Genomic DNA, 17481 nt, shown 5'->3' with positions numbered 1-17481 from the left:
CATGTAGCATTTAAAATATCATCTCGTTACAATGCTGCCAATGGTTCTTTTTCATAAAATGGTTCCACATGAAAGCAGCTTGTACCTTAAGTACCAAAAAGACCTCCTATTGTTTTCTGTTATGTCTGCCATATTCCAAACAGGCTATATGTATTTGGAATTGAGGGTGACGTCTCTCTTTCCTCCAAGTGATAACAATCACCAATTAGTGTGACTGTATGGGCCTGATTTATTAAAGCTCTCCAAGGCTGTAGAAGATACACTTTCATCAGTGAACCTTGGTGATCCACCAATAGTGGACCTGGTTCAATTTTGAAAACATTTGCTAACAAGGAGCAAATAACTTTTAAAAAATCCATTCCGTGTTTGCTGGATAACCCAGGTGCACTGATAAATGTATTTTTTTCTCTAGCCTTGGAGAGCTTTGTTAAATCAGACCCTCTGTATCTGTCTGTCATTTCCAACCCCTATTAACGTACAGCAATACGTAATATGATGGCACTATATAGATACTGTTAATCAGTACCAGCATTGTGTGGGTTTTTTTTTGCCTACATATTCTGGATGCTGGATGTGCAGTAAAACTGCTGTTTTAAACTAGGCTTTCCAAAATGGTCTTTCCAAAATCTTGCCACTCTTCCTCCGGCTCTTTTTCTGAGGCTGTTCCCTCCTCATATGGGCAACTTCTTATATGATTTCTAAGTGCTGAACACGTTGGCAATCTCTGCCCTTGTATCGACTGTAACGGTTGTAACATCATGATCAAAAACCACACCCCCCACCTCTTATACCAGAACTCTCCTCTATGAAGCTTATATTTTCACCAAGCTGCCTATAACATCTGCATCTCCCCTACAGTCTTTTAAAGTTTTGTTATTGGGGTATTCGGAGATCTGTACTATATCTGCGTAGTAATTTATTTTGACAACACACTAATCTTTTCTCCAGACTGACTCATACCCATATACTTGTCCTGCAATGTGTCTGGGAGCATGTACCTAATACCAACTGGCCTCCACCAAGTAGTCTCAAACCACTGCCACCATTTAACCCACAACTACTCTACTCCAAGATGCTAATAACCCGTTCCTTATCTTACTAATGCCAACCCCAACAACTAACTGCTCAACTCAGTAAAACCCTTCCATGCTTCAAAGCAAGTTTTCCTTTTTGACACTGCTCTTACTGGTTTTACAAAACTGTTCAGCATTGAGGTTGATGTCATGCCTGCAGTAGTCAGAGACATTGGGCTTGATTTATTAAAGCTTTTCAAGGCACTTTCATCAGTGAACCTGGGTGATCCGTCAAAGCTGGAAAGGATTTCTTTAAATGCATTTGCTATTTGTTGCAGGTTTGGTGGATCACCCAGGTTCACTGATGAAGATGTATCCACTGGAGAGTTGGAAAGCTTTATTAAATCAGCCCCATTCTGTCCTAGTCAGCTAATGAGCTTGATCTTGCGCCCTGGTTGGTTGACGTAGTATGTAGAACCCAGAAGAGACGAAGATGGCGGCACGGAAAGATGCCGGACGACGCAGGACCCAATGGAGGACCTGATGGAAGAGACCTCGATGGTAAGTGGATTTCTTTTTGTTTTCGGCACTTTTGGGTTTAGTTCCTCTATAATTGTTAGCTACTACAATTTAAGGACATATTACTGATGCAAGTTTTTAGATCATAAATATAATAAATGCTCCAAATATACCCATATAGCATGAATTAAGAAAAGATAAAAAAATATATATAAAGAAAAAGAATAAAAATGATTGTAAAAGAATCAAGGAATACATTTCAGAGATTATGTTACATGATAGTGTCATTAAAGCCTGAATGTTTAGATGCCTTTAAACTGTAAATCAAGCTTTCTTATTGCAGCATTATTCTTTTCCAATCTCCACTTCTATCCTTAGGGTGAATCCTATCCAACCTATAACCTGCAAGCCTCTCATGTGTCTACCATGTTTAAAGAAAAACTGATTTGTCACTGGAGATCCCAAGCTTCCTGTGTAAATGTCATAAACATTATCTGCTATTAGGCCCTTCAGTTCTCTTTTGGTTTTCCCCACAAAGAAAGCATTACACTTGCAGGTCAACACAATTATCTTCTTTCAGATACAATTTACAAATGAGTTAAAATAAAATGGTTTATGACCAGGGAATACTTCCCTACTAAATGTAATAAGATTTTTACTAAACGTCCAAGACATGTTTCAGGCTTTCAGATGTCAAATGAAACTGAAAAAAAACGTCCCATGATGATGAGAAGGTAGAAAATGTCACTGCTATGACAAATGACATTGTAACTGCTTGAAAAATCTCCAAACAAGGTCTGAGAGGAGCAAAATAAATTTTTCCAAGATAGAGGTTAAAACAGATGTTTATGATTTGTTTATGATGCAAGTTAATGGTCATTGGTAATATATACTTACTAGCCTGTAGTAGTAAAGATTGAATTTTTTAAAACACAAGTAATAATTACAAAAACACATTTCGGAGGCATGAGATAGCTTAAAAGGAACCTGTGAGCATTACCATATGGGAGATATTTTGCTGACTTGAGCCTGCAATTACCCATCGGTGTCATATGTTATGTGAAAAAGGGGCCACAAAGCTATATAAAACAATCTACATGTTTGATGTTTCAGAATGCTGTTTTAAATAGTCTTTTTACATATCTTTCCTCTATTTTTCAAGAAATCATGAACAAGCATCTGTATGTCTGTGTCAGGACACCTGATATTCCAGTCTATCATTTAGGTTAGCTTGTCCAAGAAAGCAAAGAACAGGATAACAGTGTAGGGGGTCTGTATATATTTTAAAATAAGTTACTATTGAAAATAGAAGAAATACCATAAAGGAAAATCCCTGTATAACATCTATCTAGGTAAATACTTCAATGTATGTTATCTTGTTCTCTTATAGTCTGTTACTCAATTCTCAAAAATCCCCTGAAGAAGCTTGAATGGGTGAAACGCATCGGGCAATCTGTATTATATCTTTAATTATATTTACGAACTTACAACTAAAAGAAAGATCTTTAGGCTGAAATTACCAATACAAACCGTATGTTTTGATAACACTGTATGCATATTTTTATTTACTTAAAGCTCTATGTTGTGTAACTTGACATATTTTAATTATTAAGAAAGCTAATATTCTTATCAGTCAAAAATTGAGTGCCCCCCAAAAAGCCTTCTTTTTTCTTCTCTTTAAAATAAGTTAGCAATCCCAACTCCCATATTGTTGTCCTGACAGAATCCTTTAATTTGTCCAGACCTAGAGCCTGGATCTGGGTGGGGATAATATATAAGGAGGCATGTGTAAAAAAAAACAGAATGACAGTGTGGTTTGTGACCTGGATGTGCGTGGAGTTTGTTCAGATAGAGAGCATTAGCATTACTGTGACATTACTTGACCTTAAGAAATTAAAGACTTCTGGAGTGGTAGAAGCATGTATAGGACGTACAGGTATATAGTATAGGATATTAAGATGTAAAGTTCCACTTTTAAAATGTGGCATAGGGCAGGTCCATATTGCAAAAAGGGAAAGATGACCCTCCTGCGTTAGGTATTCTTACATGCCTGATTGCCATCCATCTGCCAAAATTTGCCGAGCTGTGCATGTCCAGCTTAATGTGTGTTGTCAGGTATTCCTGGCTTCCCTTGCAGGTTTCGGGACTGAATAAACTCCCGCACAGCTGCAAAGATTGTCCGAAGGGCTGAACAAGGGGATGCAGAAGAAAGGTAGGGAAAAAATGTTGTCAACCACGATAAAATGACGACAGATGAGTACCCCCAGGGCTTAAGGCCTCTGAGAACCCGGACTGGTTGAAGGTCTGCCTAGTACTTACGGTAAATAAATGTGTTATATATGATATAATGGGTGCTCATTGTATTGCTGTGTCAAATACAAAGTTATTGGTATTTGTTTAAAAAAATGGTTGGTATATATTTTTAATTTAAATCAATAAAGCTGTGTCCTTGCCCTTTCCACAAAATGCTGACTGGTGGGGGTGGAGGCATGATGGAAGGTTTGAGAATTGAGTTAGGGAGACCTATGCTTGTCTGCAACCATGAATATTCATGGCAGCATGTTTACTTACTATGAAGAAAAATAGAATTGGCTATGAATTTTGAAACAAACATTAAATTATAATTATGTCCCCGTCAAAAGACCCTGTATGCATGGCTAATCCCTGCCAATAGGTGTCCATCGGATTGGCATTCTTTGATGTTCCAGCATAAAATTAATCTTGCTGTAGCAAATAGCCGACATGGTCACTTGATCATTGAAAAAGCTCCTATTTTTTCTGGCTTTGGTATTCGAATAACAAAATATGGCTAGAATACTTAACTTTGCATGCTTATAGCATGAATTTTCTGCACTTAATTTAACTTATTTTTACTTGGACGTTTCAAGCATGGATGTCAAATTGAAATCATGTTCTTCAATAATACTGCCAAACATTAAGAAATCATCCACATTACAGGCTATCCCTTTGAGCCCTGGATGATCAGGCAGCTTTGCTTTGGAGATGTTTCTTAGCAGACTGAATGCCAAGTTGTAAATAGCTACAGCAGTTAGTGAAATCATCTAAGCGTGAAAATGTCTTTGCCTGGTTTATCTGCATATATCCTGACCTGCAATCTAGGACATTTAAGTATTTTGTACTAGCCAGGCTGCCAGTTTTAGTTTTCAGTGTAGGCGTTTGATATTACATATGGTTTACAGTCTCATTTAGGTATCTGTGGTGCTGACAAATCTGTTATCAGTGTATGATTTTTTTTTTTTTTAACTATAGCTGTTGAATGTATTAATTTGTTTTTCATTTAAAGATAGATAGATAGATAGATAGATAGATAGATAGATAGATAGATAGATAGATAGATAGATAATTGATGATGACTTACATAGGGCTATTCTAAATTTAGATACATTCAGATGTATTCACATATGTTTATTCGGCAAAAATTTACAAAATCAAAGCAACTAAAGCAAACAGAACTATGAATAATACAGTTTTAATACAGTATTAATAATACAGTTTCCATGGAATGGGCAAATATTGATGTATGTAATGAAGAGAATCCTAATAGTTGTAATTTATAAATCTATAGCTTGAGTAGCACCATGTATACCATAATAAATTTAGGTTAATATTAAAAAGAATATAAATACTGATTTATAAAGACATAAATAATTTAGACATGTGAGAAGAAAAACTTAATATTCATTTTGCAGAATTCTGAGTTCTTCATTTATTTTTCAAATGTTCTGTAGTTTAAATCTTTTTAAGGTAATTAAATAAAAGCACTAGCATCCAGGCTAAGCATCTCTTGCTTCTTGCGTTCTTTCCAATTGCTTTTGAGTAATATACAAAAACATCTTTGAAGTAATTAGGTGTATTCATTGTTCCCCGATGTCCAGTACCATGTCCTCTAGCAGTGGTAATAAAAAGGTATAATAATTATAATACTTATGCATAACCTTATATTTAATCATTGTTAATTCCAATTTAAACATCTAATAGTTTTGTTTATGCCACAATCAATTGAGTTTTTTTTTAACTAAACAATATAATGTAAACCTTAGTGTTAACAAGGTTTAGTATGGTGTAACAATTATACACAACTACGTACACATCTGAAATATATCTAACAATACAAGCAAATGGTTTTACTTGGATTTGTAGTTATATTCATTCAGTATTATAACCCATAAATCCCTGTGAGACAGTAATACCAGGATAATTAAACAATATCAATGTTGTATATATTGTAGGCTAATATTCCATATATGTAGTGACTTTATAATAATTTTATGCCTTTGATTTTACCAGCTTATTCTGCTAGTAACACACTTCCAGTCCTTGGGTGACAACACTCACTCTCTTACTGTACCTTATGTATATATATGCATATATATTATTACGCTTTGGATTGTGCTAATTTTACAGTATTCACATAGATGAATAATATGTTCCCAGATAAATACCAGTATCAATTATCTATTCAGATTCATAATGTTTATTTTTCTTTCTGTATTTTTACAAAACGTAATAACTCATTTTGGATAAGATGTCAATTTTCATATGTTGTTCTAATTCTGCTTACACTATATAGAGACCATACAACTTTTTCAAACAACATACCCCCGAGAAGCCATCTTTAGGTGAAACGCGTCGGGTCATTTATAACCAAAATAAGTCTTATACTTAATCCTTCACTGTATGGTACTAGGAAATTTAATGTATAGTATGTACAACACAAACCTGTGACTATATACCAGGACTTGGAATGAAATGACATAATTAAGCTCTGTATCTTTATAATTATGTATGGATCAACACTGTACTAATACATAATTACTTTTTTGTATCGAACCTTAAGCCTCAAACCTCTTTCTTTTCTTCAACTATTAAACACAAACATTTTACTATACCATTTGTATAGAGGAACAATATTGTCATCCTAAACTATTTACCCCTGATTTGGACTGAGGAACTGATCCCCTTTTTTTCCTACACATTTGGATTAGAAAACACCTTCACATTTCATAGATAAACTGGGCAGGACTGATATCCCTTCTATATATTTAGATGCAGCAAAGACAATGTGCTGTCATCTTAAATAAAAAATTAGGAACGCGTTGCTTCCAAACTTCCTAACGCCAATAGTGATTAAAGAAACCAAAGGGGAACACACAGAAGTAACTAACAGAGTTCACATACACTTTAACTAATTTATACATTTCATCAATTTTCCTTACTGCTTTTCCCATCTCTCCAAGTTTTTTTAAGAAAAAATGTAAAGTTCAAGGATATTGATTACAGTAGCTGCAGAGAAGGGGTTGTGGGCATTTTCACCCGTGTGTAGGTCGAGTACAGGGTCTGGATAAAATAACAAATGGGTTTAAATTTAATGTAACCTAATCCCAATTACAAACACAACAGCAAAGTTAAGTTATATAAGGTAGAGTAGCAATTAGCAAAATGTGTCTGCTATGCTATGTTTGCCAATAAACACTTGATTTGTGACTTTTTGAAGTAAAGGAATGAATTACCAGAGTTCCAAACAGGCTAAAGAGTTGGAGCAATATTCCAAACTCTGAAAATATACCAGGGAGAAAAGTCCTAAAATGATTTATTTATTCATATGTCAACTAAGGATGTACTGCGCTGGCAAGAGAAACAACAGTGGCCTCCAAAGAATCGATCTGACCCTACATGGCTCACTTTCAACTAAAACTAATCTTTAGCATAATGTGTATGTAAACCAGTTTTTCAGTAAGGTATCATGTCTCACCCTATACAGATTTCAAATCATAAAAATGTTAAATCATTTTTGTGAATTTGTTGCAAATATTTTGCAAAAATATTTGTTGCAAATGGAGATCCTGGCAGAAATAGAATTACCTACTGCAAGCTGAAGCCACAAGTTAAGAGAAATATAAGATTCGTTCTTTGAACAAACTGGCCTTTTATGAGTGTAAATATGAAATGTAAAATGACCATAAATAGACACTGTAATACAAGATACATAGGAAAATATTTTTTACAAAGCACTTCTCTTGATATAATGTAAAAACTATACTTTGCAATTCATGTTATATTGTTAGGGACACATACACAGTATATAAAAAACATAATTGGCTAAAACAGACCATGTTATTGGATATCTGATAGACATAAGAGCAATATTAATGTACTAGAATAAACCTTTATTAGCTTTAAATCCTGTTGAGATGCCTGAATATTTTACAATAAAGTCTTGACGTGCATTGTGGTTGATTACCATATCTTCAATCTACCCAAACTAATCTATAGGAATAATGAATAGATCCTTGGTCCAACAATTTTATTACTTTACTATATTACTCAACATCCCAACTTGTTATTAGATGTTCACCCACTGGGTGTTTACATGTTTTTTTGTTGTTCACTTTGATCTTATTTGATTCGTAGTAAACTCTGTCTTCCCTGACCCTTGATCCAACATTTATTGATGTATAATGTCTATTATTCTTGCCCTGACAACTGGCTACAAGAAATCTGGTGACTAAAATTTAGCCTAATCCCAAATACACTGCAGTCATGGACATCCTTCTTTTAGTTCCTGTTGGGGTATGGGTGCTCCTTTTGGTGTTTCCAAAATCTTTTGAAAAAGATCCTTGGGACATCTGGAAGGCTGGTCATTAAATTGTGTTATGCCTGTAACCAGTACAGGTCCAACACTTTAAAACTGCTTTGGTAAGCTTTATAGTCTATAGTTATTTAAGTTCTATTTAGTTATTTAACAACTATTCTTCCAAAGATTCCTGAAATCCCTTTCGATTTGTCAAAATACAGGCAAACATTTATTTTATCTTAAACCTCTAAATACCTTTTTTAAACATTTCACATACCATTTTTTTCTATCAATTACCTTTGTTACTAATTTTATAAAGATATGGCTGTGTATAATGTACATGTCCATCGCTTTTTTTTTATATAATTACAATTTGATAAAAATCAGACCACATTTTTAGAACCAATACCAAAATATTTCTGCAAATTCAATCCATTTCTAAATGTTCTGTTGACCTCCTTGTGCATTAGCTGTGAAGCTTTTTTGGTGTAGTAGATTTCAGGAATAGAAAAATGAATAGTAAACATAAACAGCACATTTGCTATTTTTTGTGCATTGTAGACCTTTTGCACCTTAGAAACTCATTTTTCATAAAGGGTAATCCCTTTGTTTACATAAACCATGCTAAAAAGAGATCTAACCAAATGATATTTATGTTGCCGAAGCACTGTGCATCATAAATGTCATTTTATGTAATGCAATATTTGTTTTCATCTTTTTTAAAAATCCTTTGTTGCATCTCAGTGCTGCTAACCATCTGCAATCTTTCTGCAGCGTTTTCTTGTCTTAAAGCAGAACTTTCATTACAAAAACACATTTCAAGAGCTCTGATCTCTCAGCAATTGAATTGAATTTTGGTCTCGCGCCATCCTGGATGATTTATTTTTTTCTAGCACAGAGAACCAGTGGGCACCAATGTCTTCTTCCTTCATCTGCTTTCATCACTCGATTTCGTACAGGCACAAGATCGGGTGACATTTCCTGAAAATATAGTAAGAAAAACTATTTTTTTATATTCTGGGAAAGCCTTATCTGGGATACGTGATGTATGTATCCCAGGAGGCTCCAGCTTTTCCAATTCAGTCTTTAATGTTGCAGCAGTAAAGATGAGAGGCAAGGGGTTCTCCCCTTTAAATTGAAAAATAAAAGACTTTTTATCATTGAATAAAAAGGTTATGCACCCTGTTATATATTGTGTAAAATATCATGATAGGGTAACTTTAAGGCATGCATTCCAAACAAGCGTCTGAAGAAGATGGTGCATGGAAGACCATTTTTTTCTTATTATAGTGCTTGTCTAATTGTAATGTAAACATGTCTTGTATTTGTAACTAATAAAAGTAAAAATGAATTATAAAAAAGTTTATATTATTTTTTAGTTATTCAGTTTACATATACCTATACGCACATGAAAAATATATAAACATAAGGGAAAAGTAAAACATAAAACACTTGCATTCATATTATTCTAACGGATATATGTGGGAGTGAAATGGCCTAACTGCCTTATTGAGCACAATCTAGCTAATGAATGTTATGTCCTCCCTATCTTCTACTTACTTCCCAAAGGCTAGTGCTGAACCTTAAGCTTTGTAGCAAGACAAAATATTGCATGATTAAAGGTGAACATCTAGTATTGCTGCAATGGGGTCCCAAGATAGAAAAATAAATGATTAAAAGCAGGCTGCTGTATAGAACTGTAAAGGGAGTTCTAAATTAAGGAATATTCCATCAACATGGTTTTACAGTCTTGGTTCCCTTTAACATAAAAAGTCAGACTTGTACAATAATTGAATCATTTATTTTGCAGTAATATACCTCCTTTAAAGAAATGATAAAAGCATAAGCAATAAATAATATAAATTTCCCTCTACTGATTGATGCTTGCTAAGGTAACAAGACTTGTTCTTTCAGAATCTAGAAATGAAGAATTTAGTAATGAATAATGAGCTTGTTCTTCATAAGGGCACAGCCACAAGCCTCAAGAAGAACAATATTATTTTACTTGACTGGAGAGTAGAAGAAAATCCACTTTTCAATTAAAAAACAATGGTTGCCTAAAGGAACCAATCAAGTTTGATATTTCATCACTATACCGGAGAACGAATATATAAATTCCAATCCTATAATCGCAGCAGCATACAGCCTTTTAGGCTACTATAGATTCAGCTACAATACTATTCCACATGTTGGATTAAAGTGTGCTCTTTTCCTAAAAATCATAGGAAGTTTAATATAAAATTGCACAATGATGTCATTTACAGTGGTAAACACAGAATTATTTTTTTTAAGCCGTGTGGGAAGAAATTGTAGGCGGGTGGCAGCCCCTACTTATCAGTAACCACCCCAAAACAGCCAGGTGGTAACTAAAAAGTGCCGGGTGGTGCACCCAGCTAAAAAGGTCTGGGGAGATCATTTCATTTATATACATATATCTCAATTTCAAAATGTACATTAGTATTTTTCTTATGTTTCCTCTAAACCTCATTCTTCCCACTCTACAAAAAACGCAAAACAGTTGTCCTCTAAGCATTGTTTGTTTCATATCACACATACTTCCTCAGTTTTAAAGTGATCTGTGTTACTAAAATAAAGGTTTAATAGGGCCCCTGTAAAAAAAATTAATGAATACTTGCTTCTTCTGTTGATCTATTTTGGAATAAGGAAACACAGTTTGCAGAAAATTCTGCTGAATCCAGCATAAGTGCTAATTTCCTGGTTTCTTGATGCACGCTGCGATTTCCCACGGAACCTTGTCTAACCTTACAAGGCACAGTAGTTAGAAAGTATGAAATCACATACTATACAGGGGTGAGGGAGGGTGTTGTTGGTGTTATGGACTGCAGAAGAGGCATGTATTTATTGTTTTCTTTGAAAGAACTACATCATTTTGAAGCTTTATTTTGAAGGCCACACATTTGGCATTTTAGGATGACTGGGCCCCAACTGTGCTTCATGGTTCCATCCACTGGCTGATGATGGAGGGACTGGTAGAAGGAACCAACGTTTATGGCAGTGTTTACATAATGCTCCCAATGTTTTGGGTTCTGTAATATTTGCACCCGAGAATTCTTTATCATTACGGCAATGATAGACATGCAGACAGCTGAAGAGGTGTTAAAATTTTCTTTGAATGGTTTTCATATTTTTTAACCTAATTTTAATAAAATATACTTAAGCACTTTTTTATTCTTGAAGAGCCACAACTGCAGTATTTTCGGCATCCAGCACACTTTGAGAATGTTTGAATACCTGGTTTCCCCACTAAGCTCTTTACCTTCATTCACAGGTCACTAATCTGTCCTCTAGTTAGTACCTTAGTGTCCTTAGTACCTGGACCTAATGCACTCAGGGAAGTCAAGGCCTCATACTCCCAAAATTCTGCTAGATGTAAAGACATTTTGGCAGCTGTAGCTCTTTAAAAAAGTGTAAACGTATTCTTCTGCAGAGTGGATCACTGGTAAAATTATCCAAATCTCTTAGGGATAGCACACACAGACAAATTTTAACTTAGGATCGGACTTCCAAACTGATAAAATAATTGCATCTAAAAGGGAGTCCAAATGGAATTCAGCGCTATGCATGTTGTCTCATGTGCACAAATGATAGAGTACATTTAATTGGATTTGCGATCACTTCTATCCAGAATAAAACTATAGGAAGAATAGTTAGAAAGTAGGGATGGGTCGGGAGAATTTCTTCAATATTGTAAGGACAGCTGCATGTTTAAAGGCCACAGGTAAAATACCAGTGTGGAAGGAAAGGCTGAACAATTCACTCAGTGCAGAGGACTGGGCATGGAGTTTATTGGAGAAGATTGGGTCAAATGGACACTAGTGGAAAAAGCTGATGAGCGATCATATGAACTAACAAGTCTGAAGGAAATAAAGTTATGGGTGGATAAGGTGGAAGTGGTAGTATAAGGAGTTAAGATATACTGCCTGATCCCTTAAAATAGGTGGCCATGTCTTTGATGGGGAATGCAGCACTTGGAGAATAGAGAGTAGGTTTGAGGAGAAAGTCCAACCACTACATGCCAATTAGGCTATGCTGTATACAGATACGTTAGGAGAATAATGATCTACTCACTCTGCTATTCTCCCACATTGCCTAATCACAATATTGAGTTTCAATGGAGACATGACCCAAACAATCATCATAGGTAATTTTGCACAGTAAAAAAAGAAACATAGTGAATGTAATTATTTTTTTAAGCAGTGATGTTTCGGTGCTAATGAAAATGTGTTAAAAACAAGTAAAGTTTTATCTGCTGGGTCACAGCTCTGCCAGTAGGTAATGACAAAACTCACTAAGGGATTATTGTTAGGCGACACGTAACAGACAGAATTCAAAGTAACATTCAACAAGACCCATATGAGATAATACGAAAATCAATCTGGGAATTTGAAATTATTTAAGTAATGTTTTCACAAAAAAAAACTTCAAGTGAAACCTCTAAACTAGGTAAAACAGCATGTGAATTATTCTGATTTTGCATACAATTTGATTGTCTGCATCTGGAAAGTTATACTTTTATCTATCTATAGTCTGTCTAAAATTCTTCTATCTATATACAAAAAAAAACTAATGAACATTTGATTCTAAACATTTGATACATTTTGCTTACAAATGAATAAAACTGATTACTGAAAAACATTAACATTTATTAGGAATACAAAATACCTTTAATAATCCAGAGCTGTGATCAGCCTACAAAATCACATTTATGATTAATGCTGCTCATTGCAGTATTACTGGGCACTCAATCCCCCTGGAACACCACTACCATTGGATAGACAAATCCCTTGATAAGGTAACAACATTTCTTTTGCAGGGAAATGACTGTTATGTCACCCTTAATCCTGCTGTAGCAATTTAGATTATTGGTAGCCCTATCAGTAAATAGCCACACCATTGCTGCCTACTACCTCGTATGAAAAGAACACATTTGCCAATTCTGTTGCCCAAAATGATCAACAATAATTGTTCCAAATGGATGGTTAATATTTTGTATTTATATAGAGCTGGCATTTAACTAAGCGCTTTACAAAGCCTAAAGTCATATCACTAACATCCATCACAATCTAATGTCCCTACCATAGTCATATGTCAACAGCACAAGGGCAATTTGGGGGGGAGCCAATAAACCTAACTGCATGTTTTTGGCATGTGGAAGGAAACTAGAAATACCTGGAGGAAAGCTATATAAACATGGGGGAAACATACAAAATTCCTGCAGATAGGCAAGAGTGTCATCCACTGAACCAACAGCCTGCTAGAGAGGCACAACAATAGAAATATCACACGATTGTTTTGGGCAACATAAATCTAACGTGCATAGACAGGGCAGCAAGGGACATCAATTTTCCTCAGTATGTGTTTGGCACAAAGTCTTACAGTATAGTTTTCTTAAGCCAAACTGTCACGGTACTGCAGGGCAGGAGAGTGGACCCTCTGCGTCACCAGCTCAGTTGGTAGAGACATGCACAGGGCACAGAGTCTAAGCAGCTGCCCGGTCTTCACCAGAGCCTCTAGAGGTGAGGATGTCGTGCTGCGGGCACCTGCCAGGTTGCGGCCCCTGTGCACGCCAAGGCAGGTGACTGCTGACAGGCAGAAACAGGACGTGGTACCAGAGCAAGGAGCAGAGAGTAGTCAGGCAAGCCAGAGGTCAGGCAAGCAGTGATCAGGAGTAGTCAAGGTTAAGCCAGTAGTCAGGGCAGGCAGTGATCAGGAGTAGTCAGGTTCAAGCCAAGGTCAGTACATAAAGAATCAGGAGCAAGAGAATAAACAAACAGGAACCTGGAAGCAGAGCCAAAGGAACTCCTTATTCAGTTAACTTCCTGTTGCCCTTCACTTCCTTTTAAGGACAGGGCCTGTAATAAGTGGAGCCATGTGACCTGCTGCATCCTGTCCTCCCACCAGAGGGGGTCGAGGAGACTAGAGGTTGGTGGTGTTCACATCCCCACCAGCAGAGGGAGCGCATCTGTGAAACACTCTAGTCCTCTGAGGTAGTGGAGCGGCTGACTGGGAGTCACATGACCTGGACCAGGAAGTGAGCTGCAGAGATGATGCCTTAGCAGAGCTGGTGCTGGCAGCAGAGGAGTGTAAGGTGGGTGACACTGAATGAGGCACAGACCCCCATGGACCTGCAGGGATCTATGACACAAACATCTTTATATGAATCTGTTGCAAAGTTCTTTTCTAGTGATCCTGCCAGTAGCAATACTTTCTGTTGCAGGCTGACAAAGCTAAATCACTTCCTCACAATTACCTGCAGGATGGTCATCCACCATGTGCATTCCTTAAGTTAGATCCATAGGATAGGCAACCTAGCAGCTATCTGAAGTATAGTAGACTGACAACTGTGCTATCTCCTAGGCAATGACTTCGCGTTGTCAGCCTGCAATAGAACAACCTGCACACAGTGGGGCCAAACATACTGAAAAATAGATTTTGTGTTTACACACACTTTACCTATACTAGAGAACCAGCACATTTCTCTAAGCAGCTAACAGTATTATGAGTTATAGTAGAGCACGGTAAACTACAACAGAAATGTAGAATCACAGCCGGATTCCTGTCGTCAATGCAATGCCGCATATAAATAAAGCCAGCAATTTCTGAAGCAAGCTACGACAATGGAAGGCACAGTATAATAATACACTGGGGCTGGATAGGAAAAGTGCAATATACATTTTTTTTTTACCTTAAAAACATTTTCTTTGAAATCATGCTGCAATATTCTGTAGGATAAATTGAACGACAATAAAGTAGGGACAGGTGTAATTCTGTTTTTAATACAACAGCATGTGCTTAAATGAAAAAAAAAACGCAATTGGCGGAGACATGCTAGGACAAAAGTAGCAATGGGGAAAAACACACTGGAGCACTTTTAGGATAAAAAGACTATTTTCTTTTCTGGTATAAGAAAGCAGTATTTTTAAAGACATAATAAGCCACATAGGTTTGCAGATATAGAATCAGTATGTCTCTTTAGTAAAGTGTTCTTGACACGTTTCACGCAAAGCTGAACCTAAAAAAACATCGCAAAAACCTAAAAATCTCGCAGGCCAGTGTATCCGTCGGGAGGTTTCTTCCATCGGGTCCCACGTGGTCCCGGTATCTGTCTTCGGCCCAGCGGGCACCGACGTTTTCTTCCAGGTTATTCTTCCTGTGTCACCCGATCTCGCACTCTGCATGTAAGAGATTGGCAATTTGTTTTCTATTGACCAAAGGGATCTGTTTACGCATGCCTTAATCTCGAGCATGCGCAGAAGGAGCGGCCAAGAGCCTCCCGGGATGCGTGATGTAGTGCCGATCAAGACACCTAGGGTGTTGCACCTAAAAAAAAAATTTTTACTTTAAAAAAAAAATTGTCTACCCTTTTATGTAAAGTAAAAATTCTGAGTTTAGGTCCGCTTTAACTGAATGATATGTGACACAGCAAAGAATTTCTTCCTGGTGTAGGACACAGTAAATGAAATAAATGCAGATTTATAGTCAGAACTGTTCATGTGACACAGTGTTAAAATATATATAAAAGCAGCAAGTTTAGCAGAAAGGCAGTAGTAGTAGTCACAGAAACAAATATCCATTTAGCCTAGTGAAAGGAGGTAAAGATTTGCTGGTACATCAAAGGGTGTTTTCTGCAAAGTGAATTCTCATCACATTAACAGAGCTAAGTGAATTATTGTTGAGTGATAGTTCACTTTGAAAAGTGAAAACCTACACTCCTTTAGTAAATCAACCCTTTTGCTGACAAGGTTAAGTTATGCTAGCCATTAACTTTGCAATATTTGGGATCATTAGGCAAAACCTTAAACCAATCAAAACGGGGCTTTTCGGTTTTAATAAATATTTGGGTAAATTTTAAAAAGAAAAAAAATAATCCAAAAAGGTGTTTTTTTTTTGTAAAATTGATTTTTTGAAATATGTTTTTTTCAATACAGATCAATTATGGAACTAGTGGATCAAATACTTTTAGTTGATTGCAAAGGATTGATTTGTGAGACAATCTCTATTATGCACATATATGCTAAAATATTTAGTATAGTATTTATCTGATAAATCTGAAATCTACAGATCAGGTCTAGTTATATTGTGCAAAACAGAATGATATATAGTGAGAATATAGGAAGTTCTAAAGTACTATTTAAAAAAAACATACACGTGTATGTTGTTGCATCAGTAGAAAATGTTTGTAAACCTATTAAAGCTAGGTTGCTAAAGGAAGTCTGGCATATCCTCGCATGAAAAAGTAAGTACAGGTAGTCGCCGAGTTAAGGACATCCGACATATGGACGACTCCTAGACATGAACGGGGCTTCCCTGCTTGTTCCTGTGCAGGATGGAGGCTTGAAGGGGGGAGGGGGCGGTTTGCATGATTTGCAGAACAAATCTTTTGCTAAACTCAGCTGAGGTTGTGTGTGATCTTAGGGGGGTGAGCTCTTTCTGCAAGCTCTTGCAACTCTTTACTAACGAAAACAAACTCTGCAGTTGTTTTTTTTTTATAGTCCTTTTGATGAGATTTAATACATGCTTTTAAATTACAGTAACACAAAATATTCATATCCCAATTTAGAAAATGTCCTGAATTTTAGTATGAGCTATCAATTTTATTTCAATCAGTATTTTATTTAAATTCCCCCCATCAAGATCAAGATCGTTTACCAAATATATTCAAATATAAACCAAGATGTTTTTCCAGAAATCTGAGAATGCAATTACAAATAAAACCTTGGTTTATACTCGGGTTATGCCACTGGATGGAGATGTGCCCTCAGGTAAATTGTATAACAAATGTTTGCCATCTGAGACATTATTACACAGTTTACATAAGGACATTGTGCTATTTACTGGTGGCCAACAATAAAAACATAATGTAACAATAAATGACCTATCATAACTACCTCAAAAAAACAATAAACTAACACATGAAAAGGAGACTATGCCCATGTGATTTAAATTTTTTACTCCTTTAAAATAAATAATTTAAAAATAATGTTCCATGGATGTATTTTTTTGGCATTTCTGTTGATTACTGTTTTAAATCTTATCACTAACTGCCACAAATGCTGTGCCCTAGGTTTATACTCAAGTCAAAGCTTATTCCTGTATTTTCAGGTAAAAGCAGTTTATATTTGAATCAGTTTTATATTCAAGTATATATGGTAAATAGCAATTTATGCTGCATAGGTGGGCTACTATGAGAAGTTTAGCTTGGTTGTTTATAATGTTTTTTTTTTGTAGGCTAATGATTTGTCAAAGGTTTTGACCCATTTTCCAGTCCAATTTAATGTTCTGTTAGCTGTTTTACACATTATATCACTAAAACCCTGTGTAAAAGGTTCATCT

The 17481-nt window shown here is 35.9% G+C and overlaps 1 protein-coding gene across 2 annotated transcripts in view; it reads right to left on the bottom strand.

The window, feature by feature from the left end:
• TMEFF2 (transmembrane protein with EGF like and two follistatin like domains 2) overlaps nucleotides 1-17481 on the bottom strand; it is a 284713-nt gene that overhangs the window by 247728 nt on the left and 19504 nt on the right. The window lies entirely within an intron of this gene.

The sequence above is a fragment of the Pyxicephalus adspersus genome, chromosome 7 (assembly GCF_032062135.1).
Source record: "Pyxicephalus adspersus chromosome 7, UCB_Pads_2.0, whole genome shotgun sequence".
Taxonomy (NCBI): domain Eukaryota; kingdom Metazoa; phylum Chordata; class Amphibia; order Anura; family Pyxicephalidae; genus Pyxicephalus; species Pyxicephalus adspersus.
The sequence above is the reverse complement of the archived record's forward strand: the minus strand, read 5'-3'. Positions and strand labels throughout refer to the sequence as shown.